Raw genomic sequence first — 26,764 nt, forward strand, 5'->3', positions numbered from 1 at the left:
GAAAGAGAGATGTTGGTTGGGATGAAGTCTGGAGGAGAGGAAGCATGCAGGAGGAAGAAAGAAAGGATGCACAGTCAAAAGGAAGTGCAACTAGAGACTCATGAAATCATCAGACAACAAAGGTAGGAAAAATGATATTATTTTCAATAGTGATCAAACTGTGTCAGTTTCTTCAAATTTATATCTGCTATATTTATATTTTGCAGAGTATTAGGGGATTATGTGTCATTGTTTCTGTGGTGTTTCACTGTATACAGTTTGGCTTCTAGGCGGTTCAATTTAACCTTTATCTACATATTTCTATTTTTAGTTTGTGATTAATTATTCCATACAGGGTGAGGGTGTATTTGTGTTCTGTGTGTATGAAAGACATGATATTCTGTTAGCGTTTGCAAGCCTTGTTTAGAAACATAGAAACATAGAATATGACGGCAGAAAAGGGCCGACGGCCCAACAAGTCTGCCCAATCATGATCCCTTCCACCCTCGAGAAACTATCCCCTATCATACCTCTGTAGTGACCCCACATTTTTGTCCCATCGTCTCTTGAAGTCGAGCGTGCTACTAGCCTCGACTACCTGACATGGAAGACCATTCCATCTATCAATCACCCTCTTGGTAAAGAAGTATTTCCTGGTGTCCCCATGAAATCTTCCTCCCCTAAGTTTTAGCGGATGTCCTCTTGTCACCGTGGGACCCGTAAGAGTGAAGATTTCCTCCTCCTCCTCGATGTGGCCTGTTATGTACTTAAAAGCATCAGGTACGGTTCTTGGGAGCACCTTGAATAAACCTGATTTGAATCTCCTTATTGTTTGTTTCATGTTGGATTCTTTAATGGACTGCTTGACTTGTTGTTTCGTTACAAGTTACATTACATTAGGGATTTCTATTCCGCCATTACCTAGCAGTTCAAGGCGGATTACAAAAGAATTAGCCAAGATGTATTACAACAAGAACTTACAAAAAAAAAAAAAATTGGTCATTTTCAAAAAGAGTGAGAAATGGGTAAGGTTATTTGTTTGGGGTAGTTGGCTTTAGTGAGAGGTGGAGTTTGAGACTTGCGGTATTTATTTTTTCAGAGTTTTCTTGAAGAGTATGGTCTTTATTTCTTTTCTAAAAGTCTTGTTAACATACATGGAGTGGAACGAACTAGAGGAGTTACAGATTTGGTTATTTATACATACATATGGGTTATAGTTGGTTGACGTAGAGTAAGGCAGTTAAGAGGCATTGTAAACTTGGTTAATAATATAGACTTATATTTCGGATAGTATTACTGCTTTACAATAGTATATTTGAACACATATATATGTGTGGAAAGGATTCAGAGTTAAAGTAAGTAGGTAGGAAGGGAATTTGTTCAGAGATGTTGGGGGGGGTGACATAGAAAAAAAACCTGTGCACTGGTATGCTAATCTTTGTTTCTTTTGAATTAAAAAAAATTAAAAATTAAAATAAAATAAAAATTAAATTAAATTAAAAATAAAAGTGGAAATAAAGAAGTAAATAAGAAACAGATAAATGGGGTGAGACATGGGCGTGCTAGGGCCAGGGGGGCACTTGGGTGCCTAGGGGCCCTCGAAGAATTAATCCCGCCCTGTCTCCCTTTAGTGTGCCGGAGCTAAACAATGTTTGAAAAGACACTGCTGTAAAGTGAGCTTGTTTCCCCCTTTCTCTCTGGGTCTCCGGGAAGCAAAGAGTTAAAAGTCTCTCCTTTCGTCCCGCCTTCACGGGGGAGGGGCGTGGCAAACCCTCTGCGCCCCGCCTACCGTTTGGTTTAGAGAAGTTGGAGGGGATCGAGTGGCCCAGATCGTGGGTCGCAGAGGTGCCTGGTAGCGGCGTGTACAGGTAGGAGCCTTTCTTTCCCTCTCTGGGGGGGCTCCCGGGACGAATTCCCCCAGGGGGTGAGGGACGTGGAGCCAGAGCTCCTGTGCTGGAGGAGACCCTGCTTTGCGAGGGTGGAAGGAAAGTTGGGTCGCCTTTGCTCCCGAAGCCAGCTGGACGCACCAAAAGTGCAAAGCAGCCGAGGGAAGGTTCGGTTTCTGGTCCGGATAGTGCGTAGTGTCGGCTTTCTTTTGACCCTCTGTGGTTCTGCTGTTGTAAGTTGTCAAAAAGGTCGATCTTTGCTCTTCAGTGCATGCTGATAGCTCAAAAGGTGCTTGTTTCTTTTTAAGAAATGCATTTCGTGCCGGAGCTTATATTTCAACACTACTAACTTATCCCTATAGAGCGCTGAAAGGTGTACACAGCGCTGTACATTGTGACGGTCCCTGCTCCGAAGAGCTTACAAACTCACTTGGACAGACAGACTGAAGCTGAACTGCCGAAATGAACGTTTCAGAATAAGGAAGGATTTTTGTCCAGGTGGTTTCGTGGGACTTTAAACTCTATTTTTTTTTTTATTTCAATTTTTCTATCCCGTTCTCCCAGGGGAGCTCAGAATGGTTTCCATGAACTTATTCGGGTACTTAAGCATTTTTCCCTGTCTGTCCCGTTGGGCTCCCACTCTTCTAATGTACCTGGAGCAATGGGAGGGATTAAGTGACTTGCCCAGGGTCACAAGGAGCAGCTTGGATTTGAACCCACAACCTCAGGGTGCGGAGGCTGTAGCTTTAACCACTGCGCCACACTCTCCCCACACAATCGAGCCAACTTTTCGAAATGATTGATTGGGTGTGCTAAACCCATTGGAAGTTGCCTGTTCCTGGACACAGGCACCCATAAGATCTAGCTGGCCAAAGACTTGCTTTTATGTTTGTCCTGGTGGCATCGGCAGTCAAGAAATCAGTTTTGGGGGCTTCTAGGAGTAAGGAATGCGCGAGCTTTCTGGTTTGTTATATGTACTTAAAATGGCGTATAATACTCGTCCAATACATGGTTTATTCTCACCAGCTCTATTGAATGATCACTACATCTCCTTTGTCTGCTTACTTTAGATTTCATTGTTGTAACTCCTAAACAGTAATTTGAGCTTCTTGATTTGTAAGTGGCCTTGAGTAGAAATTGAAGATTTAGGTTCCTTAGAGATACTGGTACCTAGGCCTGATAAGAAATGTAATCTTTTCCAATCTGGATTCTTCATGTCTTCCCCTCCCTCCTCAACCAATGTCTGTTTTTTGACCTTTTAGGCTTAAGTCCTTCCCTGCAAGTAGGGCTACACGTGCAGGGATGATTATGTTTCAAAACGTTTATTCTAAACATTCTGGATTTATACTGACAAGGGTATTGTCCATGAGAATGGAAAATATGTTAATCGGATAGTTGAAAACGGACTAGAGATCTTCAAAGTACCACTTCTCCCTCCGTAGTCGCGGTTTCAGCATTCGCGGTTTCGATTATTTGCTATACCCACCTGTCTACCACCCCAATAGCCCTTATGGTTGTAGGTGTCACCTGTATGGCAGTACAGTAGGGTTTGGGGGCCTCACATTTTTCACCATGAATGCAGTGGTTAGTGTGGATTATGGGCCTGGGTCCTCCTCTATGGTTCACTAGCCCACCCCCCAGACTACATAAGCCACCTATGTGCAGCTCTATTAGGCTTTCCTATGCCAGGTGCTGATGTTCTGGAGGCAGGCATGTACGTTTTTATTCCGATTTTTATTGGGGGGGGGTGGGGGTCAGTGATCACTGGGGGAGTGTGTGGGGAGTCTGTACTTTGTGGCTGCAATGGGGTCACTTTGGATACTTTATGGGCGCTTAGACCTGTTTTTCGATCGTCTAAGTCACAACGTATAAGTTCCGTCTATCTATTTATTTAGATTTTTATCCCGTCCTTCCAGTAGCTCAGAACGGCCTACAAGCAAACATTCACAGTGGACAATACAAAGACTATACAGTAGCTTAACTCCAAGGACTATACGGCAATTTAAGTAGAGGTTCAGAATGGAGAAGAGAGGATAGAGGGGAAGGGGGGTGAGGCGTAGACTGCGGTTGAATTTTAGTTGAAGAGGAGGGTCTTTACCACTTTCCGGAAGGTCATCAATAAGTTTTTTAATCTGATTTGCGGGGGGGGGGAGGGGAGGGGAGTTGGTTCCAGAGTTGGGGGATGAAGTGGCTGTAGGAGCGTCAAGGCAGTCAAACTTTCGATTCTGACTGCAGGATGACTAAGTTGGGTCAGCCCACGTCTCGCCCACCTCCCGCCTTAACCACTCCTCGAAAAACTCCCCTTTTCGCTCGGAACGCACAGCAGCAGTGAAAAGGCCTAAGATGCCTCTAGATATGTCTAAAACCCGTTTCGATTATCGGCACTAGGGCGACCTGTCTTTTTTTTAGGTCGTTCAAGTGCCGATTTAGGTAGGTTTTTTGGTCGTATTTTCATTTCGATTGTGTAAGTTTCAAGTTTATTAAAATTTGATGTAAACGCAGTATCAAATATTTCCAATGCCTATAACAATAATAATTTTAGGGGACAAGATAAAACAATTTATACCAATAAACATACAATAGATACTATTTCCCATAAACTAGATAAGGAAGTGAGCACTGGTGGGCCCCTATCTGAGTCCTCACCTGCTGGTCCCCCCCCTCCCATGAAGCGTGTTTCCTGCCCAGATGAAGAGTTAGAAGAACTGGAACTGCTGCTTCTCGAGTTAGTTAAGCCTCGGCGCTTCCTTTTTCTCGAGCTTCACTTCTGCGCTTCTCCCCCTCCTCCTTCTCTGTCAGACTGCTTCCCCTCCCCCCTCCCTGCTCAGAGAGGTGCAGTGGGAGAGAGGAGGGGCAAGCAGATCAAAATAGAAGTGCTGGGCCACTCCTGCAGGTTGGAAGAGGGTGTGGAGGAGAAAGGTAGGGCACACTTTTGGCTCCAGAATCTATAAACGTGCGCGGGACAGGGGCTGCTGTAATGATTGGCTTATGGGCCCTACTTGGACTTATCGGGTAGTAGGATGTGGCCTGTATAGGGTTACCATATTTTTCTCTGGGAAACATCCCGCGCCCCCCACAAAGCCTCCTCTCTTCTTCCGGACGCGCTTCAGCCCGCGTCTGGCGGGCCTAGAGCATGTGCGGATGTGTGTGGCGTTATCCGCGCATGCTCAGAGGCCCTCCAGATGCAGCCGGAGCTCGTCGGGGGCTTTCCAAATTCCAGGTTTTGGAAAGTCCTTCCGGAAGCCCAGACAGTCCCCTAAAAAGAGGACCCTAGGCCAGTAGCTTTTCCAGTCTCACGCAGCCTCTGTATGTGAGGGGGGTGGGGGAGGTCTGGTGATTTTTTTTTTTTTTCATTTTTTCATTATGGTCTCGTGTGGATCCTATGTAAGGTTAGGAAATGGGGGTGTTCTGTCCAGAGGCTTTTTGTTGCTTTGATTGTAGTCTCTGGAGACCAGGGGCAGGAAGCGAGGCAGCTGCACACCTTGGTCTACCACAGCACAACTGCATACGGGAAGATAAGCTTCCTGAAAACTTCAAGCTGCATTCAGTGACTGGGCTTACTTTGTCTGTAGCTGAGAGAAGAACTGAAAATAATAATAATAACAGATAGAAGCAGAGGTAGGATATAAAAATGGTCAAATCACTTCACAGGTCAAAGGACCTGGTGGGCCACCGCGGGAGCGGACCGCTGGGCGGGATGGACCTCTGGTCTGACCCAGTGGAGGCAACTTCTTATGTTCTTATGTTCTTACCTTTATTTTGTATACCGCCATACCCAGGGTTACAAACAATGAAGTCATTGGAGTTAACAGTTTAGCAATGTACAGGTCATTGAAGTTGACAGAAATATACAAGAGTGTACAATAGGAAGGTAATATTTATTTACAGGAAAAATACAGGTCATTAAAGTGAACAGGTTAGGAGAGGGTTAACATGGCCGTCCCAGGGCAAGCGTGACATGAGAACGGGCATCGGAGTGAAGTTTACGAATCATACGATGGAAGGGAAAGATCCTTGCTGGGCCATTTTTAAAACCTAGGCCGAGCAGATGTTATTGTCTCGGGCTCGAACATCTCCAGAGGCAGAGCGCAGGGACTAGGGGCCTTTGGCTGCGTAATATTTTCCAGGAGGGCAAAGGAAATGAGTCGCCTTATCAAGTCTGGGTTTCATGAGGTATGCGGAGGCAGTAAGGCTTGCAGTGAGGAAACTTGTTTTAAACTTCCAAAAGGTTATGTAACGGAAGCTCTGATGATGCTTTTCGTCTTGACGTCCATCGGTCTGGATTTGCTGAGGGGGAAGAACAAAGTGGTGGTGGTTTCTTGTTGGGGTTTTTTTTTTTCAATTTTGTGGCATTGAGCATATGGAGCAGGGATTTATCAGCCCGATTCTAGGGACCCAGCCAGCCAGCCAGTCAGGTTTTCAGGATATCCACAACGGATATGCATGAGATCAATTTGCATAGAATGGAGACGGTGCATATCCGTTGTGAATATCCTGAAACCCTGGCTGGCTGGCCGGATCTCAAGGACCGAGTTGATAGATAGCAGTGTATCGCAAAACTGTCTGCTGCGCCAGATTCCAGATGCCGGCGCGGGCTGACGAGAGGCACGTCCTGAGGGCAGTCAGCCAGCGCTGGCGACTCTTCTCCTCGCACCTCCCCCTCTTCCAGGATCCCCCACCGAATGATGGGTTCAGGGTCATGGGCCTCCGTGCAGGCGCCGGCTTTGATGATGTCGCACACGCGCGTGATGTCATCGTACCAACATCCATGCGCTTCCGGGTGCCTTCTGGCTGGGGCGCTGGGTTTAGTGTGCCCTCCAGCCAAAAGGTTTGCGGGACGCTGATATAGAGGGACGTTTGAACGTGACTCTGGCTTCTGTCAGGGTTTATAGAGGTAGGGCACTGACCTTAAAGAGTGGAAAATCCAGAATGACTTGCCTGCTCCTTGTGGCCTAGAGCAAAGTGTTGGTCTTATTTGAATTAGGAAAACTTACTTTTATGAAGGAAGTTACCATTAGAGACCAGGTGACTGGTTGCTCAGAGTCCTGATTACTTTTAATTACTTCGACTCACTTAAAAACAAGATATAATTGTCGTGGCTGGGTTTCATCCTGGCTATGAATTTAATACAATAAATGTGGCTGATCCCCTTCAAGAAGATGGACCCAGATCATATTATTTTTCATAACTAGGTAACGGACTCTTACTTTTTATTCCACATGCATTAATCCCAACCATGCATAAATACAGTCAATTGGGTGAAATTTTAGTTACTTTTTAAAAATAAATCGTGTTCAGCCAAAATGTGGTAACTCGGACAGTTAGATATAGTTCTATTTAAAGAAGAAAAGTCTTTTAAATGTTTATAGAACCATATCCAAAGTCCCGGAAATTTGCATACGCCGCTTCCACTGTATGCAAATCTCTCCATGCATATCATTATGGATATCCTGAAAACCTGAATGGCAAAGGAGTACTCCAGGACTGACCCGGGAGAGCCTGCACTAAAGAGTCATAACGCTCGCCATCGCGTCTGACGCACAATTTGCAAGTAATGTGTGTTAATGGCATTAGATCGCACTGTGAATACACAAGACTTTGCGTCGTCACCGGCGGCTTTCAAGCTGCGTCTCTGAGCGGAGTGGCTTCAGTGTATGTTTGTCACATGCGTGTCGAATAACTCGATAAATGCAGCTCGGGGAGTAAAATAAGCAGATGTGTTCTTTCTGCTTACATTAGTGGAGTTTGTACCAGGGTTACAAGCAAGAAAGCTGAAGAGAAAAGAGATGCATGTCTTGAATTAATTTTTTTTTTTTTTTTTAAGCGGTGAGGCCTGGGCAGGTTCTACCCCACAATCTATCCATAATTGCTTCTGGAATGATAAAACAATTGCAACACCGCGTAACAGAAAAACAGTTCATCCACAGCGATGAGGCGCTGATAGAGATTGAAGCACTCAGCAGATTCTCAAGGCTGCGCTGGGCTGGAAGCCAGCTGTGAAAGGGGCAGAGCTGGAGGAAAACATCTGTCCATCCTCTGTTTAAAGCAACAGTTCTGGCTCAGTAGTTCAGAATGTCAACTTGTCTGTTTAATGTAATGTAATGTAATTTATTTCTTATATACCGCTACATCCGTTAGGTTCTAAGCGGTTTACAGAAAATATACATTAAGATTAGAAATAAGAAAGGTACTTGAAAAATTCCCTTACTGTCCCGAAGGCTCACAATCTAACTAAAGTACCTGGAGGGTAATAGAGAAGTGAAAAGTAGAGTTAGAGAAAAAATAAAAATAAAATAAACATTTTAACAAGACAGCATTGATCTAAATACTTTGGAAGGTAGAAGGTTTAACTCTGTGTGTATCTCCCTTTTAAAAAAAAATCTGATATTAATAAGGCCCCCTTACTTGTACGAGGCTGCACCTATTAATGACCTTAACCCCCTTTAAAGAATCTTGTTTGAGCTCCAGGGTACTGAAAGAACTCGAGCATAAAATTGATGATCTGCTTTTGGTGATCTGTAACCTGGGGTTAAAAATGTCCTGAAGATTGGAGAGCAAGATGAATCATTGGTCGGATGCAGTATGACTATTCTTATGTTCTTCCACATTTTCATGTGTTGTGCTGCCTCCCTGGGGTTCAGTGACCTTCAGTAACAGCTGAACCCCACTCTCTCTAAATTAGATTTTTAACAGTGGGAATGAACAGAAGTTTATTTAACAAACTTAAACATCCCTGAACTGTATGTAACAACAACAAACCATAGAATGATACAAGCAAATTAGTCTACTAAAAAAGCTATCACTTGTTTTTTTTTTTTTTTACATAAAATAATCTTACAGTACTCCAGGAGGCAAAGGTTATGCAAAACAAGGCTGCATTATCTGCAGGTCTCTCTCCCTAGTAAAGTTACTGGTTAAAATTCAAAGTCTAAAGATTGCAAAGTGGAAGGACTTTGGAGCAGGGCCAGTAAACAAACCTGCGTCCATGAGCCAGCTCATAAATGAGCTTTCTAAGGCGGAACAAACCTCCTTTTAATCTGTGACGGTGGACTCTTAAGATGGTCCGACATGGTGACTCCAGGCCTTGCATTCACTGGGGTGCATTGTGTTGTGTGCAGCGTCAAAAAACGCATAGGTATGCTCCTTCCTTAAATGCAACTAGAGATTAGGGAAACCTTTCCCCTTGTGAAATTGGCAGTGACTTTGTTTACCTCAATCAATCGTGGCCACCAGCTGCATCCTTCCTAGTACTGGCTACTCTTTGTTTTGTCTGACTGGTTTTATTAATTTTACGATGTGGACTGTTATCAATTTTTCTACCAATGTTGCCAGGAAGAATGGTCTTACCAGGCAATAAAAATAATTGACGATAGGAAGATATAAAAAAATCCTCAAAATATAATGGAGGGAGATGGTGCGCAAGAGGTTAGGTAAATGAATATTTAGGAAATACATCAGAAAAGACACAGTAGCCACAATTTTAATAAGCCATGCTGGTAAAGCTCTATATCAGTGGTTCCCAAACCTGTCCTGGAGGACCCCCAGGCCAGTCGGGTTTTCAGGCTAGCCCTAATGAATATGCATGCCTGGCACCTCCATTATATGCAGATCTCTCTCATGCATATTCATTACGGCTATCCTGAAAACCCGACTGGCCTGGGGGTCCTCCAGGACAGGTTTGGGAACCACTGCTCCATATTATCCCCAAACAGTCTCTTAATACAATTTAAATGGAGCATGCCATGGATTCCCAAGAATTTTTTCAGCTCTGTGGGATCCACAAAAGAAAGCATATTTTCCTGTAAGCAAATAATAGTTACCATACAGCGAGAGATTAGAGAAACTGGGCCTCTTCTCCCTTGAAAAGAGGAGACTGAAAGGGGACATGATCGAAACATTCAAGATAATGAAGGGAATAGACTTGGTAGATAAAGACAGGTTGTTCACCTTCTCCAAGGTAGAGAGAACGAGAGGGCACTCTCTAAAGTTGAAAGGGGACAGATTCCGTACAAACGTAAGGAAGTTCTTCTTCACCCAGAGAGTTGTAGAAATCTGGAACGCTCTTCCGGAGGCTGTTATAGGGGAAAACATCCTCCAGGGATTCAAGATAAAGTTAGACAAGATCCTGCTGAACCAGAACGTACACAGGTAGGGATAGTCTCAGGGTGCTGGTCTTTGACCTAAGGGCCGCCGTGGGAGCGGACTGCTGGACACGATGGACCACTGGTCTGACCCAGCAGCGGTAATTCTTATGTTCTTATTTATTGAAGACAAAGTCGCACCCGGATTGATCACCCATCATAGTGTTTTGGGGAAGACCATGTGCTTTAGTTGGGTGGGTCTGGAGAAACTCCTGCTTTTCCTCACTTGTGAAATGGGGAATCTTTTGTGATGGGGGTGAAAAAGATATTGCAGCTCAGTTTTCTTCCAGGCTCCCAAATGATGCATATAATTCCTGCTATAGAATACGAATGTGGGTCTGCAGTTGCACGCTAACTTTATGCGTGAGCGCTTGCTACTGGAGCTCATTGGCTGATATATCCTGCGGTCATTTAGATGCATAACGGCTAGTATTTTGTAACACACCTGGGACATAGTGATGCGCCAATAATCTACCCTACATACTCCATTATAAACCGATGTAACAATTCCTCACCCCCCCCCCCAAAAAAAAAAAAACCCAAAAATAAAGAGGGAGAAAGGTTCACTTGAATATAAACCAGAGGGTTTCACACGCAAAGGTTGGCTATTAGAATATTTAGGACAATTAACAGCAAGTTCCACTTAATGGCGGAAAGTGCAAGTCTCTAACCTATTGCTCAAGGGCACATTATCCTTAACCAAAGCGTTTGTGTGAATGCAAGGGACTCCACTTGTGTTTCACATCCTCGCACCTGCTCGCCCTGCTGTTGTATAATGATATCTTGCACTGCCAATTTCATTGAGGTTCCTTTAGAAGACTCTGTACAACAACTGACTCTATAGAGAGACCCAGGAAGCCCCAGGAGGTGGAGTTAAGGAAGGCTTATTAAAAGTAACAGCATAACAAGTGGACGGAGCTACCTCAAGGAAGGAACTATGCTTGTCTGGGAGCCCAATACCAATAGCAGCACGTCAACTATACCCAGCTCATTCCTCCTGGGTCAAAACTGGCTCAAACAATTGCTAGTACCTTGTGTCTCTATTTGTTCTTTGTGATCATTGTGAACTGAACAGATACAGGGGGCGGGTCTGGCATCAGCAGCTGGAAGCACGCCACCGACTTTTGTGCTGCTCGGCTGGCATGGGGGCTTGTGCAGAGAGCAACTTCAGCTGGCAGGGCTTGGCCTTCCCCGCCAGAAACGCCAACTGTGCATGCTGCCGTGTTGCACACATGCCTTAGGTTGGTGACCCCTGAGTAAGATGATGGAGCCTGCTGGTTGGCATTGTCCTAAAGTCTCCCAGCCGTGTGCCTTGCTGCTGAGACAGGGGTGGCGTGACGGTGTTCTGTCCAGGTGGAATTGCAAAAACCTTGCTTTTGCCTCCAATTTTCCTGTTGGTAAATATTTGCTGTAGCTCAAAAAAATAAAAATTTGCGGAATTGGTTCAGTGGATCTGTTAGTCCTAGTGTCATATGGAAGAGCTCCAATAATGGATTATTTTCAAATTTGGACTTTAGGTAATCTTTTTTGTTAGTAAGCCTGACTTTAGTGCTGGGCAAAATAGTGGAAAAAATTACAAATAAAATTAAATTGTGGAACACATACACAGCCAAGGAAGGTCTTGCCTCACCAATTTGGTTGACTTCTTTGAAGGTTTGAATAAACATGTGGATAAAGGTGAGCTGGTTGATGTAGTATGTCTAGATTTCTGAAAGCTTTTGACAAAGTGCTCCTGAGAAAATTAAAGAGTCGTGGGATAGGTGGCAAAATTCAGTTGTGGATTAAGAATTGATTATCAAACAGAAAACGGAGGGTAGGGTTGAATGGCCATTTTTCTCAATGGAGGAGGGTAAATAGTGGGGTGCCACAGGGATCTGTACTAGGACTGATGCTGTTTGACTTATTTCTAAATGATCTGGAAATTGGAACGACTAGTGTCATCTGCAGATTTAATCACCTCGCTCAACTGTTCAAAGTTGTTTTGCGGACTGTGAAAAATTGCAGACAGAACTTCGGAAATTGGAAGACCGGGCATCCAAATGGCAGATGAAAATGTGGGTAAATGCAAAGTGAGGCACATCGGGAAGAATAACACAAATCGTAGTTATCGGATGCTAGGGTTCACCTTGGGGAGGGGATCAACGCCCAAGAAAGAGATTTGGGTGTCAGTCTGTACAAGATCTTTACTATGTTAATGGGAAATGAGGAAGCACTGGTGTTGCATGCTGATTGGAAGGATGGATCTCAGAGGCAAGGAGAAACTTGTTTAAAATGATGGTAACGAAGGAGTGATTCTATCTTCAGGTGTATTTGTCATGGGCTGTATGGCCTTCTGTGCTGGTACAGAATGACTTTGTTGTCTCTCCTTATTGCATCAGTTGATCGTGAATGGCAGAGTTGCACGGTCCAATTTTGCTGTTTGTTTTTTTTATGGCCCAATGAAGATCTATTAGTTTTGGCTTGAGCTCTGGGGCAACCAGTAGGGTTGTGAAAGATATACCTGAGGTTGCAAAATTCGTTATGTAACTGGATACTTTTTTGAATGCGGCACAAGTTCAGATTCCAGGCTCCCAAATAAGGAAAAATTTTAAATAGGGCCTTCCTTGCCCAGAGTGAAAGCTGGCATGGAACCGTTCCCAGCTCAGAGCAATCTTCCGGTGGCCATCTTTCCCCAGTAGAAAGCCAAACGCGAGGCCTGTGATTTGGTCTTAGCTCCAGAAAAAAAGAGGACGGATTGAGATATCATCTGAATTTATCTGTCCTCCTTTTTCTGGAGCCTTTATGGTAACCCTAAACCTGTGTAACAGGCTGATCATGACCGGGTCGATGAATATACATGTAGATGCTCTATAGTCTCTTCTGCTGAAAGATAAGAATTGACGCTGCTGGGTCAGACCAGTGGTCCATCGTGCCCAGCAGTCCGCTCACGTGGCGGCCCTTTGGTCAAAGACCAGCGCCCTAACTGAGACTAGCCCTACCAGAGTACGTCCTTGTTCAGCAGGAACTTGTCAAACTTGGTCTTGAATCCTTGGAGGGTCTTTTTCCCCTATGACAGACTCCGGAAGAGCGTTCCAGTTTTCCGCCACTCTCTGGGTGAAGAAGAAGGAGGCTGGAAGGAATTGGTCCTGGGCGGCAGCAGCTCTGGAACTAAGGTTGCTCGTGCCTCCATTTTTCTACACCCTGGGGGCTCTTTGGGTGAAACTTACAGCAAAAGCAACTCCAAAAACAGAGACGAAGGGGAAAAAAAACCCTACACGAAAAACACCAAAAGAAAGTGTTTTGTCGAGGGTGAGCGGGAGAGAAGCCGCGTCCGCCTCGTGTGAAGCCGGATCCAAAAGGGCAACCTCCCCTCCGCTCACCCCTAATCTATCCTACCCCTCCCCCCCTCTCTACACCTAGCCGATTGGCCCCAAGGCTTCGGCCGATTTGTCATCGCTCCTCCCTATGTGGCTCGGAGCTTGTTCTTTTCTTTGGATGAAGTTTAATCCACTGTGTGTTGACATTTTCTAAGCTGCCTTGCACCTTAGTGATTCTGACGGCTTTCATCTTGAATATTCGGGAGCATCGTTGTCAATATGGTCTACTGTTAAAATATATGATTTTGCCCCTAACTTAAGGTATTTTAGCCCAGGTCTCATTTTAAATAGCGAGACCTAATTTCTAATAACTGGGGTAACAGGGAAATAGCATGTCTTAACGGTAATCGTTGTTGATAACTCCTCCTCCCCTTAATTAAAAAAGAAATATCTCTAGAAATTGAAATCACTACTCTATGTAATAAAAGTGAGCCAAGTATAGGGCAGTCAAGCCATTGTGACATCACTGCTGAGGTTGGCTCTTAGGCATTGGTGGAATGAGGCATTATGACATCACAATCTCAGTTCTGGAATGTTGCTACTCTTCTGCCAGGTACTTGGGACCTGGGTTGACCACTGTTGGAAACAGGATGCTGGACTTGATGGACCTTTGGTCTTTCCCAGGTTAGCAGCTCTTATGTTCTTATGTGAGCCAAGTAGGAGGACAATGAAGCCATTGTGACATCACTGATGAGGTTGGCTCTTAGGCATTGGTGGAATGATGCATTATGATATCACAATCTCAGCCCTGGTGGTTATCAGAGGCTGAAACTCTTCACACTTAAGGGGGGAAGTTTATCAATGTAGGTTATTGTTAAGATTTATTTTACCATTAATTCATGTATTTTGGCATAGGACCCTTTTTTTTTTCCAGAGACTGTTACTAAAACTGGGGTTAACAGTAAATGAACCCATCTTAGTGGTAGCCACTTTGATAACGTTCCTTCTTAATACTCTGTTGTTGTTATAGCTGTTTCTGGCTTTCTCAGGTAACGTCAACTGCTGGTTGATCCAGGAAGCAGGGTTAAGTCCGTAAGAGGCAGCTGCATTTTGAATGCTTAGAATTTTGTAATGGGTCTGTGGTGGTCTCTTTTTCTTGCCTTGCTCCTACAAACTCGTATGGAATTGCCCAGTGACCGTGGAAGAGTCTGTTGGGGTTAGAAACCTGCCAAACGCAGTTTCACGAGCCTGTCTTGCCAGGTTTTCAGGATATCTCTAACGAATAAGCAAGAGAAACTTTGCATATATTAGGGACCTGGTGTTACGCATGTTTGGGCTATCTGAAAATACAGTTAATGGGTCACTAGGACTGGACTGGGATGGAGAGTCGTGCCTGAAGGGAATTCACTTGGCTGTGGAGCAATGGCTTGCTCCCTCCCTCTCTAGAACATGGCTTCAGCTTGGCCGGAATCCAGTGGCATTTCGGACAGTTCAAGTTAGGAGACTCCGCCATCTCTTTGCAGTTTTCTGCAGGACTTCCCTCCTTTCTCATCTAAAATCCCAGCCAGGAGAACACGAGCAGACACTGCAAGTGGCTTGCTTCAGCTTGCCTTTCTGGGGTCACAGTGAAGGTCTTTTCAAGTCACCTGATGCAAAACACACCCCACAGCTGGTAATAATCTACTGCCTGCCTTCGGCTGGTCTCCGGAGGAACCTCTGTTTGAAAGGGCTTGCTGCTGTTTTTCTGGCTGGTGCCCTCCCAGCTCAGAAATTTGGTCACTGACCACTGTTAACATGGCGAGGGTGGAGAGACATATTTTAGAAAACTTAAGGCACCAAACAAATTTAGGAATGAGGGAAAGAAAACGCACACACATTTTCCTCTGCTGCAATTTCTCCGTATTTGCTCATTGGTTTCCTGGCTTCTTCTGGGCACATTTTGATCCACTTCTACTGAACAAATATCCAGATATCTTTTAGGCTTTGCTGGATCTGTTTGTTGTGTAGTGGTTGGTTGTTTGCTTTGGTTTTATGAAGGGTTTGGCACTATGGCAGACTGTATAATGGGGTTTTTTGTTTTTGCTTTTCTTTTATTTGTAACCCGTCTTTCCCAAGGCGGCTCACAAAATAGACCTAATTTAAAAAAAAAAAAAAATACTTATAAAACAAACAAGATAAGCGACCAGCGCTTTCATCAAAACAAAGTTTCTTAATGCCCATATTTCATCTTGCAAAATAAATGCTCTTCAGTCATTTCTTAAAACGCCACGAGATTGCTTTGCATTCTAGTGTGCAAAGGTAGCCGGTTCCATTCCTGAGGGCCCCTACAGGAAAACATAGTTTAACTTGAAGGCACTCGCTAAAGTTAGAAGGGAATAGATTCCGTACAAACGTAAGGAAGGTCGTCTTCACCCAGAGAGTGGTAGAAATCTGGAACGTTCTTCCGGAGGCTGTTATAGGGGAAAACACCCTTCAGGAATTCAAGAGAAGGTTGGATAAGTTCTTGCTGGAACAGAACATATAGAGTGACCAAATAGGGCACTGGTCTTTGACCTAAGGGCCGCCGCAGGAGCGGACTGCTGGGCACGATGGACCACTGGTCTGACCCAGCAACGGCAAATCTTATGTTCTTAATTCCCTTACCGATGGCATTGTGGGGTTTTTTTTTTTTTTTTGAGTCGAAGTGAAGTCCTCCTGTCGTCTGTTTTTGCACAGGCATGTCAGTGAGGTCTACTCTCACCTTTTTGGTCAAAACACTAATAGAAATGCCCCTTTTCCAGGGCTGCTTTAGTATAGAGAATGACGGTGACGGGTCAAAAGCGCGCCGACAACCCAGTGCAGACAACTGAGCGCAGGGCTTGATCGCGCCGAAGAAAACCCGTATATTAAAGGGTTCTGACGGGGGGTGTGGGGGGGGGAGATCTACTTAATAGGGATCGTGCTGCTTGACGCTGCCATGTTGGGGGGGAGTGTGGGGTATAACCCCCCACATTATACTGAAAACTTAACTTTTTCCCTAAAAAACAGGGAAAAAGTTAAGTTTCCAGTATAATGAGGGGGGTTACAACCCCCCAAACCTCCCACAACGCCAGCGCGATCTCTTAAGTAAAGTGAGGGGGTTCCCCACCATCACCCCCTGTCTGACCCCTTTAAAATACGGGTTTTCTTCGGCGCGATTAAGCCCTGTGCTCGGTTGTCGGCGCGCGCTTTTGACTATGAACCGAGAATGACATGGAATTTTGTCACCGTTCCCACGGATAACCGCGGGTAGGGTTACTATATTTAATGATGGACAAACCTGGACACATGGCCCCTCCCCGTTCTGCCTCCACCCCCTTCCCAAAAAGCCTCTTTCCCCCCCTCCCCCCCCCCCCCCCCCTTGATTTCCAGTCTATGTCTGGAGGGCCTCCAGCCTGCGCGGATGTGTGCGACATCATCCACTCGAGCTTGTTGAAGGCCCTCCAGACAAACTGCCCGATTTTTGAAAGTCCTCTTAAAAACATGTCTGGGTTTTCTCAGGCATCTGATGACCCTGTGGGAAACCATCACACTGACGGAGCAAACGCTGTTTTTCTGTGGCCCGCCCCCCCAGCCCCGCCCCACACAAACTTCGTCTCATTGTTTCCTGAGCTCGGGGCCATGTCTGGCGCGTGCTCGGAGGCCCTGGAGACAGGGCCCTGAGCTCAGGGAAAATGAGACGAGGTTCATGGGGGAGGAGAGGCGCCGACACTGGAAGTAACACTCGGTATATATCATGTGTCCTTCAATACCTCAGTCCTTCTACAGCAGCAATCTTCAATGCAAGGTTTGAGGGTCAGTGGCTGGGCCCATTCATACTCTGATTCTTATGTGAGCCAAGTATAGGATGATGAAGCCATTGTGACATCACTAATGAGGTTGGCTCTTAGGCACTGGTGGGATGAGACATTATGACATCACTATCTGCTCTGAATATCAGAGACTGTCATTCTTTAGTGTCTATGTCAACCTCAGTCCTTCTACACCAGCAATCTTCAATGCAAGGTTTGAGGGTCAGTGGCTGAGCCCATTCATACTCTGATTCTAATGAACTCATTGTGACATCACTGATAAGATTGGCTCTTATTGGTGGAATAAAGCATTATGACATCATGGTATCAGCTCTGAATACCAGAGACTGTCATTCTTTAGTATCTCTTTTGACCCCGGTCCTTCTACACCAGCATTCTTCAATGCAGGGGGCTTGAGGGTCAGTGGCTGTACCCGTCCATACTCTGATTCTTCATATCTCCTTAAAGAATGACATGGGTATGGTTTCTTGCGGTTATCCGCGGGGACAGGCACGGTGATGCATTCTGCCACCGTGTCATAGATGTGACTGGAAACTACACCTGAAATACCTGATATTTAGGGTTTAGCGGCATGGAAGGGCATAATGAAAAGAAATGTCTTAATTCCGGTTTTGGCCTTAAGTCACCCAAAGTCGGCTAAGGAAAATGTCTATTCCCGAAAAATATGTCCAAAATATTCCCCCTCCCGCGAAAATCATCTAGTTGGCGACCAGCCGTTTGATCGTCTATCGTTATACCTCATTCTCGTCCAAAAATTCATCCAAGTCAAAAACGCCCAGAACAAGACCTTTTGGACGTGGGCGGGGTCAGTAAAGTGATGGTCTGGACACCTAAACATTGCACCAGAGTAGTGGGGTACCTTACAGGGCACTGCTGCGAACTTTGCAAAAAGGGTGCCACATAAACATCTCATCACCAATGGTTCTCATCCATTATCGCAAGTAAGTCAAGATTCTTGTGGCATTGGTGTGTGATACATGGTGGCTGCTGCAAGTAAAGTTGACAGCTGCTTCCATTTATGGTCCCCCCCCCCCCCTGCAAAGTTCAAACGAGGCTAGTGCTATAAGATCCCCCAAAACCAGTGCAGTGAACAACCAAAATCAAAGGATTACCATAAAAGAAGGATATTGAAGTTAAAAAAAAAATGTGGTAGAAATCACAAACTTAAAACCTGGCACTTTGCTTTGATCAGCTACATCTTGGGTAAAAATGTTGTTACACTAAAGCATCAAATTAAAACAAGGACTGGCTTAATGATTAGTGCAGTAGCCTCAGTACCAGAGAAAACAGGTTCGGTTTGCACGGCAGCTCTTTGTTACTCTCGGCAAGTCACTTAACCCCCTCCATCGCCCAGGTACAAAATAAATAACTGTACATAAGTGAACTGCTTTGATTGTAACCACAGAGAGTCAGTACCGGTATATCAAATTCATCCACCTTTTCCTTTCTTTTTCTTCCCACAAGTGTAAAAACCCATATGTAGAAATATACATTGGTACTTAGAGATATGGAACTCACGCTAGTTTAAGTTCACTGAGACTGGATTCAAAGTCCTGAACAGCTGCTGCAATGATCCACTTTTGGTGTTTCATACCAGTTGTGCTGAACAATTCGAGTGTAATAGGATTCCAGTTATATGGTTTGCAGACAGGTGCACATTTGTGTGTGTGTGTAGGCTTTGAGCTTTTGGGGTGGGTGGATTTGAATTTTAAGGGGTTAAAATCATAGTTCCCTCTAAGGACCAGGTTGACTTGAACAGTTTTACTGGACAACAAATTTCTGCCAAAAGGTTTTTTTGGGTTTTTTTTTCGTCCTTAAAACAAACTGGCGATTATGATCGAGAGACCCCTTCAAAATAAACACAAATATAATTTCCCACTGAATGTATCTTGTAGGAATTTTGAGAAACACGCTGGTATGTTAAATTGACTATAACGTTTTAATGCACAAAGTTTCTGATACGCTGTGATAGTTCGCCTTAGCTAAAAAGTGTTTTCCTGCTGATTTTCGTTTGTACTCGGTGTCTGATGCAACTCGTTGCAATGTCTAACAATAGTCGGCATTGATGGATTCTAGTTGCCGTGATATCTTTTATCCCATAGTGGCAATGTCCTGGTGAAACCTTTCGCCATGTTCGTCAACGACTGCACCAAGATTTGCGGGGAAGAAGTTCCAAATGTGAACGTAGAAAGTGCATCTTCAGTGACATGTTGCACTTCATGGTTTTGTATGCTCTAAGAAGTCTGTCAACCAGTTGAATATAGTTTGGAAAGCATTCAAGGATGTCGTTGAGAATGTTCGTGGCAGTTACAGAGCACAAGACGATTTTCTCTGGCCCGACTAACAGATCTTCAGATCTCTTGTCATGGATGACGTGTCTGATCTGTGGACTGACAAAAATGCCTTCCTTAATCTTGGCATCAGTAATTCTTGGAAACATCTGTCTTAAATAAAGAAAACCTTTGCCTTCCTTGTTCATCACTTTTACGAAATTTTTCATCAATCCCAAGTTTTATGTGAAGAGGAGGCAAAAATATCTTTGTCGGGTCAACAAGTGGTTCATTTACCACATTTTTTTCTATCCTGGAACAAAATTCTTACGGAGTGGCCAATTCTTTTGAATGTAATGCAACTCCTTAACATGGCTGTCCCATTCACAAATAAAACAGTGCTTGGTATATCCAAGGCATTCCAAGTAGCAGGGCTTCTACTTTAAGATCACCGCAGATAAACCAGGTATAACGTGAGCAATAGGCCTATATTAAAAGTTAGGCTAAGAATTAATTGCATTAACCTGAAAGTATAACCAGAAATTGTCAAAATGCACTTTTTTTGTTAAAACAGTACATGATACGTAATTTTGAACGTGATTTTCGTGATCAGCAGCCAGAAATCTGTAAGATACACCTGAAAGTGTTGAAGAATCAAAACTTTTGTTGTCCAGTGAATTTTTTTTTCTTTGTGTTCAGTTACATTACTATCTGAATGCTACTCGCCATGTTTATCGATATAGAGTTGGACTTATTAGCCACATGTAATGAGCTGACATGTCATAGCACCGTTTCCCAGGTGTAGATAATCTTCATTAAATTGTCAAGGTGTTAACCAAGTCAACTTTTCTTCCTAGTTCTAATTGCGTTAATCAAGTCGACTTTTCTTCCTAGTTCTAATTGCGTTAATCAAGTCGACTTTTCTTCCTAGTTCTAATTGCGTTAATCAAGTCGACTTTTCTTCCTAGTTCTAATTGCGTTAATCAAGTCGACTTTTCTTCCTAGTTCTAATTGCGTTAATCAAGTCGACTTTTCTTCCTAGTTCTAATTGCGTTAATCAAGTCGACTTTTCTTCCTAGTTCTAATTGCGTTTATCAAGTCGACTTTTCTTCCTAGTTCTAATTGCGTTTATCAAGTCGACTTTTCTTCCTAGTTCTAATTGCGTTTATCAAGTCGACTTTTCTTCCTAGTTCTAATTGCGTTTATCAAGCTGAATCCCATTTTCCTGTAGCAATGGAAGCTTGAAAAGCTCCGGTAATCGCAACTTCCACACACATCTCGCTCATGGTGATAGGCTGAGGAGTAATCTGAGGAAATACTTTTTTTTTTTTTTTTACAGAAAGGGTGGTAGATGCGTAGAATAGGGAATGACCGCAGGAACTCAATTTCCCCGTCCCGTCCCCATGAGTTTTGTCACTGTCCCATTCCTGTAAGCTCTGCCTTAAGCCTTGAACACTCGCAATTTTAAAGTGTTTGAGGCGTGTGCAGATAAGGACGGAACTTGCAGGAATGGAGCCGGGGCAGGAAAAGACTTCGCGGGGACGGGAGGGAGAAAAAGTTGTCCCCGTGTCATTCTCTAGCGTAGAACAGTCTCCCGGAAGAGGCGGTGGAGGCGGAGACTGTGTCTGAGTTTAAGGAGGCATGGTACAGGCATGTGAGAGATCTCTTCGGGAATGCTGTGGCTGGGCCGACTGGATGGGTCACTTCGACGTTGTCTGCCCGTGTTCGAACATGTATCTCCAGGTGCCAGTCTGGATGTAAGATGCTGATGCAGCCCTGTGTGCTGTCCCATGTTAGAACACAGCTTTCTAAAGGAAGACTTAACATTTGCTCCCAGTGCATTAACCAAACAGAATACAAACAGGCCCAGTGCAAACAAATATGCGCTAAGAGTTTTTGCATTAGAGCTGGACTTTGCAGCCTCATGGGCTCCCCGAAAATGATCCTCTTCACACGAAAAGCACACTAGCCTTCTGCTTCTAATTTGGTGAAATATATCCAGCTTTTTCAGTGCTGTGTCACCTGCGTGTTTTGTTTATTGTGTTTTAATTCCTCTGTAACCAAGTGAATTAATTCTGCAGTCACATGGTGCGATTCGGAGAGCTGGTAAAACTGGTTCGTCTCGTTCCTTAATGTTTGCAAGGCAAGGTGGCATGAAAAATCATGGCCACCTCGCCTGGTGCATAGGGGCTGTCCTTTGCTCCCGCCGTTTTTGTAGTGGTTGTAAAAGATGCTGATTTTTTTTTTTTTTTTAAACCAACAAACATTTTACCCCGATTCCTCCAGCCCAAAGCATATCACTTCAGAAGGTGTCCAGGATTTGCTGTGTGACTTGGTTAAGGCCTTAAGTGAATTTTCTGAATATATTTATTTTTTCTGAAGGGAAGTGGCTGCGTTTCCTGAAAGGTTTTTGAAGGGCATTGGCTAAAGAGAAATGCACACATGTCGGAATATTGCACAATGCAGGCTATAGGATATGAAGGTGCAAAAAAAATGAACCACACGATAGCCATTCTCGAGACCGCATCTCGATGAGTGCTGCGGACAGCTGAATTGTCTTCTGCCCAAGCCGATTATCTGGCTATTGAAACCATTCACTCGTTTTCTCAGTGGTCAATTACGGATGTGAAAGCTGGACACTACAGAAACACGACAGAAGGAAGATTGACCGACTCATTTGAGCTTTGGTGCTGGAGAAGGTGTTTAGGCTTGCTGTGGACCACCAGAAGAACGAACAAATCGATTCTGGAAGAGATCAAACCGGCTATGTCACTCGAAGCCCAAACACTGAAGCTATGACTTGTCTTATTTTGGTCACACCGTCGGAAGAGAAGGACATCATGTTTGGGAAGATTGAAGGAACCAGGCGAAGAGGGTGACCTGCGATCAGATGGCTAGACACGTTGAAAACAACCATGGGGATGACGCTAGAGGACTTTACCGGACTAGCATAAAACTTTCTTTTTAGATCTGTTATTCATTAAGTCGATAGGACTCGAACATGAGTCGATGGCACCTAACAAAACCATTCCATTTCTCAGGGCTTGTCTTGTCAGGTCTTTATATCTCTATATAATCCCTATACATACTCATCTATTTTGATTTGATATGTATATGTTGAAGCACTGTATTTTGATGATGTAAAATGAATCAAGATAAAAGTATGTCGCAGTAATCCTGTTCTCCCCTTTCTTGCACCCCTAGGCATCTCCTATCTCTGGATTGATTCCTTCATTCTCCTCATCCCACTTTGATAGAAAGCTTTTTTTTCTGCATGGTTGGGGGGGTGGGGGGTGGGAGGGGAAAGGAGGTGGGCAACAAAGCCTGAGCATGGGAATATGAAGGAATGCCTCTCAATAAGGGGAATTGGGGGGGGGGGGGGGAGAATCCGGCGGTGCTTGCTAAGCACAATGGTTGTTGGGGGGGATGGCATTCCTAGAGCTCCATAAGAACAATGGGGCTGGTGAAAAGAGGCCGGGCCTAGCCAACAAGCAAAAGCCCCAACTACCCCATCCACTTCTTCTTTTGCTAAGACAGTTCTCACTAACTGGGGTCCCTAAGTTTCCAAACCTGGAAACTTACCGTTATTTATTACAAAAAGAAATCGACGCATTTTATCACATGGTAAATTATCAGCATCTCATTGTTTTTGTTTGGGTTTTGGGGGGGGTTTGCTTGTTTTATCAGTAGTCCTTTATCCACCTGCCCTGCGTTTGCATTGTTAACATTGAAATAACTTTATTGGCAAGGCAATTTTACATGTTACCAAGGCAATGCATTTCCTGATTTATAAAGAGAGAATTTACAAAGTGATAGTAACAACAGAAAAATAAAGTTATGTAACAGAGAGGTCAAAAGAATTCCCAGAATATAAAGAGAACCCGAGTAGAGGCCTTCAGAGGAGGCCCGCCTTTGTGTAAGGCAAACACAGGAGGCTGGATCTTAAAGCAGCGAACGCATATGATTTCTTTAGCAGTTTTTAAGAAATCAATTTCCAGCTTCACTCTTTTTTTCAGTGTTGTTTTGCTGTGGATGGGACTTTGTGCCGATAATTGATTTTTCTCATAACTCTTGCAAGTCGCTTTGCTTTTCTCTCTCTCTCTCGTTTTGAAAGTCAGGGAACTTTCTTGGCCTGACAAGTTTCTACACGAGTTACCGAAATAAGTTTTAAAGAACGGAAACGTGCATTCATGCAATACTCGGGGAGGGGGAGGGTAAAAAATATCTTTAGCCACTCACTTTTTTTCACATCTTGCTCATTTTCGTTTGCCTTTTTCAAAGGTAGATCTTGAAAATTTTTACGTTGCTTCATTTTTGCTGCCCAGACAACCTAACAATGATTTTTTATTTTTTTTTTTCTGGGTAAGAAAAGTCCTACCAAACAATCGGGAGTATTACTTAGGGCTCCTTTTACAAAGCTGTGTTAGGGCCTTAACGCGCGGAATAGCGTGCCCTAAATCTCCGCGTGCGCCAGCCGCTACCGCCTTCTTTTAAGCAGGTGGTACTTTTTTGGCTCGCGTGCGCTAAAAACGCTAGCGCGCCTTAGTGAAATCGGGCTGTATCCAATGCGTATAAAAGTTTTTAACTTCATCAATCGGTCGCAAGTCAATTAAAGCCCTATGGTACGCGGATCTGAGCACAGCACGTATCGCTAAAATTTAATCCGCTTGATTGACGTTAAAACTTTTATGCGTGTTGGATACCGGCTAAGAAAAGTCCTAGCAAACACGTCTTCCAGAAGTGAAGATGAGATGCTGCTGAGCACAATTCCTGAGTTCTGATACTGATCTGTATTCTTTGATTGAACTGGCCTGGAAGTCCTATATGTTTATGCAAACGCAGTGCTCCATTACTTGGCCCCAGAATTAGAGGGTGGGTGGGTGTCCTTTTGCGCCTTTGGTGAACGTCTTGGTATATAGTATCGAGGAAGAACTGCTATCTGTAACGTGATGTTGTCATAAACTCCATTAATCAGAGCCGCTGCGTTGTGTGACAGTTTCCAGGAATACATTTTAAAGGGTTGGCGACGCCAGCACCAGGGCTGTGCTATTCAGAGCCAGCGAGCTGGGCCCCAGGGAAGGGAGAGAGCGAGGTTAAGGGGTGAGGGTGGGTGGGAGCTTCCAGTGAGGATAGCATGGGAGAGAAATACTGAGAGAACCTCAGCAGGGGGGGGGGGAGGGAGGGATCGATGATCTCGATTCTGGAATGTTACGATCGAGGTGGGGGAGGCAAAGGGAAGGGGGGAGGCTTTGCAGGGGGGATAGGCACAATGGTGATTCTGATGAGATTGTTTGCTGGGACAGAGTCTCGCTTCTGTAACTGAAAGGAAATCGCAGCTCCCTTGATAATAAGTGTCTAAATATAGCTATTTCGCTTTCTTATTGAACCAACCTGTTTGTGGGTTGGTGTCGTTTTTTTGCTATCGGTAATCCTTTCCAGATTAAGCCACATCCCCCCCCCCTTCCCTAGCAGTGCAGAGTTATCCATTAAATTTCCACTTTTTGAATGTCTCGCTAGAGGGATTGAGGGTTTTTTTTTTTCCCATAGGGTAGCGGTCTTAGAAAGCAAGAGAGACGAGGATGAGATTGTAGAGCTGGGAGGGTTAGTCTTTACCGTCATCTTTCTATGTTACCAGAAATGCAGTCTGGTCATAAGGCATCTGTTCTCATTTGTAAGAATTGGGAATTTCCCTCGCATTGATATGATAAAAGCAGCTGAGATGTATTTATCCAGAGCAGAATTTCCAGAATCTTAGGACATAAGTTTCCCTGCCTTACCGCACGCATCCTAACACTGCAATAACTTCTGCTCGGGGGAGGGGAGGGTTCTTGCCAGCGACTTGGCCTGCCTCTGTGGATTTCCACCAGGATTTCTGTCTTAAGTGCTCAGAGGGTTAGCCATGACCCTTCTTTTGCTGATAGGTCAAGAGAGGGGAGTAGTGCGGTGGCGACTCTGGGATCCCAAGTCCTTCGTCATTTAGCTTTAGGTTCCATTCTGTTCTGGCGTAATGCGCCAAGAGTGTCATCCGGGCTTAGGACCCAATACAGCTAAAGTTCACCGATGTTGGCGTAGGGTTAGAGCGACATCCGTTTCTGGCTTCGCACATGATTACCCAGACAGTTCAACCAGTAACTGGGGGGGAAGGGTGTGTGGCGCAGTGTTAGAGCTACAGCCTCCGCACTCTGAGGTTGTGGGTTCAAATCCCATGCTGCTCTTTGCAACCCCGGGCAAGTCACTTAATCTCCCCCTCCCCATTTCCCCAGTTGAGTGTGAACCCACCAGGACAGACAGGGAAAAATACTTGAGTACCTGAATGTAAACCACTTAGGCTATAAGTAATGGTAGCCCAATATCCATAAAAGAAAACTCTGTTTTTCTGAAATTTAATGGTTTATTGTAAAATAAGTAGGGACTCTTACTGCATATATATAGAGACAGACACAGGGAAGTCTTTCTGCCCCAAGCAAGAGCTTTGTACTAACATAGTAAATGACGGTAAACGGTCCATCCAGTCTGCCCATTTAAAAATGCATGATTAAATTAGCTCTTCTTTGATATTTCTGGGCCGTAGACTGTGAAGTCTGGTATTGTCCTAGGTTCCGACTGCTGAAGTTGCCATCTGATCAAGCCATTGTGACATCACTGCTGAGGTTGGCTCTTAGGCATTGGTGGAATGAGGCGTTATGACATCACAGTCTCAGCTCTGGAATGTTGCTGTTCTTTGGGTTTCTGCCAGGTAACATAGAAAATGATGGCAGATATTCTCGGTTGTTTTCAGTTTAGCAGTATTGTGGATGGAATGTCTGAAGAACGAGTCGCCTGCAGAGGATGGCGCTTGAAAGGAAAATGGGGTTTGTTTGAAAGTTGGAGCTAATGTGATGGGCATAGAAGTTGTGTGTTTGGTTAAGAGTATGCTTTTCAGGAAGAGAGGGACAAAGTGGTACGGGCTTTCCCCCTCGTACCTGTTTAGGTTCCACGGTGTGAGCAGCATCTCACTTGCTGCCCGTGCTGGGGGAGGGGGGTCGGCTCTCCCTCTGATGTCACTTCCTTGTCATGGGACCCCCGGAAGTGATGTCGGAGGGGAGCGCTGAGGCCGACACGAGGAGCAAGTTGGCTGCTCACGCCCCCGAAGAGCTGGGTGGGGGGGGTGAAATTGAAGGTCCACCCTCCTGGCTCCCCCTTAACTATGCTACTGATCTGCACATAAATATTGGCGTCGTAAACATTTTAGCCCTAATTCTGCAAATGGCGTCCCAACTCCTAGGCACCATTCAGAGCGCTTGTCCATCAACCGCTCTGCGCCACTTACAGAATTGCTCCTAGTGATGCCCAAGCATTCTTAGGCGCCGGTAGACATTAAAA

At 44.6% G+C, this 26,764-nt stretch overlaps 1 protein-coding gene across 2 annotated transcripts in view; it reads left to right on the forward strand.

Annotated features, from left to right (window-relative positions):
- Window positions 1–1,735: 1,735 nt before the first annotated feature.
- CD82 (CD82 molecule) overlaps window positions 1,736–26,764 on the forward strand; it is a 62,239-nt gene continuing 37,210 nt past the window's right edge. The window contains exon 1 of one of the 2 annotated variants that reach the window (XM_033928293.1): window positions 1,736–1,847. The gene's annotated coding sequence lies outside the window, so the exon portion shown is untranslated. Of the gene's footprint in view, window positions 1,848–26,106; window positions 26,139–26,764 lie in introns of those variants that run through there. The other variant, XM_033928294.1, reaches the window with a different exon arrangement.

This window comes from Geotrypetes seraphini, chromosome 19 (assembly GCF_902459505.1).
Source record: "Geotrypetes seraphini chromosome 19, aGeoSer1.1, whole genome shotgun sequence".
NCBI lineage: Eukaryota > Metazoa > Chordata > Amphibia > Gymnophiona > Dermophiidae > Geotrypetes > Geotrypetes seraphini.